The sequence below is a fragment of the Pelodiscus sinensis genome, chromosome 13, assembly GCF_049634645.1.
Source record: "Pelodiscus sinensis isolate JC-2024 chromosome 13, ASM4963464v1, whole genome shotgun sequence".
NCBI classification, from domain to species: Eukaryota; Metazoa; Chordata; order Testudines; family Trionychidae; genus Pelodiscus; species Pelodiscus sinensis.
This window is the reverse complement of record NC_134723.1, coordinates 17,666,875-17,670,935: the sequence shown is the minus strand read 5'-3', so window position 1 is coordinate 17,670,935 and position 4,061 is coordinate 17,666,875. Positions and strand designations below refer to the sequence as shown.

The following is a 4,061-nucleotide window of genomic DNA, read 5'->3' as shown; positions in this document are numbered from 1 at the left end:
CTGCTTTTAGAGTCCTCTATCCTGTCCCCCCTCCGTCTCCTCTTTTCTAAGCTGAAAAGTCCCAGTCTCTTTAGCCTCTCTTCATATGGGACCTGTTCCCAACCCCTGATCATTTTAGTTGCCCTCCCCTCTCCCACCCTCTCTCTTCCCTTCTCCCACCTCCTTTTCCCAGTCTCTCCCAGTTTTGTTCAATAAAGACAGATTCCATTTTTGAACACAATTGTCCTTTATTTTGTACATCAAGAAAAGGGGAAGGGTAAGTGGAAGGAGGTGAGGGAGGAATGGGGTACACGCCCTCGATGGGGAGGACTGGGTTGGCTCTGCGGGCTTTTGGGGTGGAACCTCTCCTGCAGCCCCCCAATTGTCCCCTCTCTCCAGATGGCAGCCTGCGGCAAGTGCAGCCGGGCTGATGGCCGAGTGCTGTGATGTGCCCAGTGTGGGCACTCCGGGCACTCCAAGCCAGTACTGCTTTGCAAGCGGGGCACCCCTGAGAACTGCCTGTCCGGGGTGGGGGTCGGGACCCTTTAAGCGCAGCCCTGGGCTAGCCTGAGACAGCATCTCCACGCTCTAAGTCCTCTTCTGATGCCCTGCCAGCACTGCTTCTGGCCATCCTTAAGCCCGGTTCAGGGTCCACATAATGTGGACATGCTAGCTCGAATTAGCAAAACGCTAATTCGAACTAGTTTTTTAGTCTAGATCCATTAGTTCGAATTAGCTTAGACGTACCCAAACACAGTTTTTTCTTGTAACTTTTTTATTTACAATGGGGAGAGGGGAGACCTTCAACTGGGAGGGGGAGGAGCTACTCCTGGGAGGGGTGGCCCCTGCGACTGCTCCTGCGGGGGTGGACCTGCACATGGGGGCATGCTGTATCAGGGCGGGCAGCACGGGGAGGTGGGCAGGGGGGTTGAAGCAAGAGAGGCAGGAGCAAGAGGGGCAGGGACAGGAGCAGGAGGGGCCATTGCAGGAGGGGACAAGGGCAGTGCTAGGGGCGGGATGGTGGGTGCTTGGGGCAAGGCCATGCCATAATGGATGGCATGGTCAATGTGTGCAGTGAGGGTGGCGATTGAATCTGCCATGCGGACACACTGGGCCTGGAAGGCCTCCTGGTGCCACTGCAGAGCCGCCTCCACACGCCAAGTGATGGCTGCCTCGACGTGCTCAACGGCCTGCATGTGGCGCTGAAGGAGCTGGTCCCGGTGGCAGAGTGGTTGGGCAGCTGGGGGTGCTGCTGCTGCCACTGCTGCAGGGCTAGAGGGTCCCCCGTTTGTGCTTGGTCCCACTGCAGGGAAGAGAAGAAAGGATGGGTCAGTCAGGCAGCCCAGCCTCTGTCCCCACCCCTCATGCCCTCCACCCCTGAGCCCAGGTTACACCACAGTAGTGTGGCTTGGGCCCACTCGGTTACCTCTCTCCCCCTCCCGCAGTGTTGTATGTTTGCATACAGGAGCGCCCCTGGAGTAGGGTCCTCTTGCATGTATTGTAACCACTGGTCTGTGTCCTGGCCCCTTGGAGAGTGGGAGGGCGCTTGTGTTGTGTTAACCTGTGGAACTCCCTGATGGTGGAGGCTGTGAGGCTTTGGGCTAATCAATGGTGTTTGACAGGGAGCGAGATGAATCCCCACACAGTGCCTGGGAGCACATATGGCAGATGTGGTCTGGGCTCTCATATCCCCATCACATGGGATGTCTCCTGGATGGAACCAGGAGAGTGACTGGGGAGTGTCTCAGCCTTGCAGCAAAACTCAGGCGGCCCTAGGGCCAGCCCGAGCGCTTCCCCTCTCCCCCTCCATCTAGCCCTCACACACGTAGCCCAGGGACATGTGTGGCAGCAGTGGGGACTTCCCTCGGGGGGCCAGCCAAGGCACCGGGAGCAGGTGAGGGGCTCGGCGGGGAGCCACGCTCACGGGCTGTGATGCTGCGGTTTTCCCAGGAGCAGCTGGCTGTGCCTCACAGCCAGGCATGGGACAGTGTGCCGTTCTGTGTGCTGCACCCTTGCGGAGGTGCGGGCTCTGGGCTGAGCCCCTGGGGCTCTGGCTGGTTCCAGCCAGTATCCACCCTTCCCCCCTGGTCCCACCGGATGTGTGTGAGCAGCACGGTCCCAGGTGTGTCCTGGAGCTGCCTGCCGTGGCCACATGGTTGCACGTGCTGCATACTGCCTAATGCTACACAGCCCGTGCAGCTCACATCGCCTGAGTGACGCGCTCTCCCCTTCCCCCCTCTGGGCGCCTGGCTCCCCTAGTCTAGACGCACCCTAGTGGTTGTTGTTGGCAATGTGTATAAAATGCCTCCAGCCTCTTTATGTCTGTTTAAACCACATCCATTTCAGATCAATATGAGAGGACTGGAAGTACACAGGTGGTATTAAATCCCTACTTTTATATATAGCTTCACCTACTTCTGGTGCTAGACCTAATCCAGGTCCCTCATGGCTGAGGCTGCAAAACATCTCCTTAAGATGACCAGCTGTCTGCACTTGTCCAATGACTATTCACTGTCTGTGCTGAACTGGAAGCTTTCTAATGCATCTTTGACATCGTTTGCATCCTGCCCAAAGAGCTAGACATGATCTGTAAAATCCAGTCAATGTAGGAGGTTGAACAAGAGTTCTACCACTACTTACAGAGAGATGTTCAAAGAGCCAACCCACTGCATAGCAGAACAAGGCTGTGGACAGGACACATACCTGCTTCACCTTTAATCTATCATGAAAACCATCAAACTTTTCAGTCCTTCAGCACACTCATTCCCTTGTATCCTTATGTAGATTTTGAATTAGCCTCAGGAGGATACTGGAAACATGAATGCCTTGTAGGGACTTCCACAAGATAGTCCTATCAACAAAATCAAACGTTGCCATTAGGTCTATGTGTGTTGCTATCTGTCGGGGGGCTCGCCCCTGTCTCGGGGTTGCCACCCCCATCCGGGGCCTAACTCGGCCCGTCTGGGCCTAGCCCTCAAAGTACACTGCCCCTCTCGTAAGGGAAATACGGCCCACCGGCCTAGTCCCAAAGTACAATGCCCCTGTGCTAGGGGAAATACGGCCTCCCGGCCTAGTCCTCAGTTTGCAGGCCCAGAGGCCTAGTCCACAGTTTGCAGTTTGTTACCCTGCTCCCACGTGCCAGGGTCTCAGGCAGCAGGGGTAGGGGGGTCCGGGCCCTCCCTCTCCACCGGACCCCGACCCAGGGCCCTAGTAGTTTCGGGTGGTTCCCACCACTGGCTCGGCGGGGGCTCCTCCCCGCAACGCCCCGAGCCCTCAGGGGTTTCTACAGCTCCCTGCCCTGGGTCACTTCCTACCCCCTGCTCGCAGCCTGCCGCGGTCCCACCTGTCGGCGTCGGTCGAGGGGCTGTAGTGGTCCTCCCCCTGGCAGCTGCAGAGTTGGTGGAGTCTGGTCCAGCACTCGGGTCGCGGGTGGTCGGTCGGCGGCTCCGGCGTTGGGGCCGAGCCCGGCAGAGGCCCGGCAGCAGCACGCTCAGCTCCCCTGGCGACTCCCTCTCTGGCCCGTGGTCGCTAGCTCCTGCTCGGGTCGCGGTCTGCCCCTTCTGAGCAGGCCAGCAGCCTTTTATACCTTTGCTCCCTTTGGAGCATGCCCAGTAGGGCTGTGTGGGTGGGGCCCTCTCCGCCCCCGGCCCCAGGTGGTTTCCCTGGGCTTGAGTGCGGGGCGGGGCCGCCCCGTCACACTATCAAAGGCGGATTAAATTCATGATAGATTGCAGACAAAAGTCGGAGAGCAAGTATAGCATCTATTGCATAATTCCCAGCATCAAAACCAGTTTGCTCACAAGGCAAGGCTGGAACTAGGCATGTAAAGACGTGTGCAAAGACTTTTCCACCAACAGAGAGTGCAGCGTTATTGCCCTAGAGCTACTGCATTCGGGGCCTCAGCCTTTTCCCTTATGAAGTGGGATAATGGCTCCTTCCTTCCACTCTGCTGGTACCTTCCTTGTCTAAACCTGGACAAAAATTTGGCATAATGCTACATTAATAGGCTCTTTTGTACATCAGAGAAGTTCAGGCATTATTTCATCAAGTCCATCTCCTTCTTCGAGCCTTTTTCTTCTCCC

General features: G+C 57.2%; 1 long non-coding RNA gene across 1 annotated transcript; it reads right to left on the bottom strand.

Annotated features, from left to right (window-relative positions):
* Window positions 1-239: 239 nt before the first annotated feature.
* Window positions 240-3,666, bottom strand: LOC142831284 (uncharacterized). The gene is made up of 3 exons (XR_012906997.1): window positions 3,323-3,666; window positions 2,683-2,830; window positions 240-1,282 (listed from the first exon to the last, which is right to left on the bottom strand). It is a non-coding gene; the product is annotated as an uncharacterized LOC142831284 (long non-coding RNA).
* Window positions 3,667-4,061: the final 395 nt, after the last annotated feature.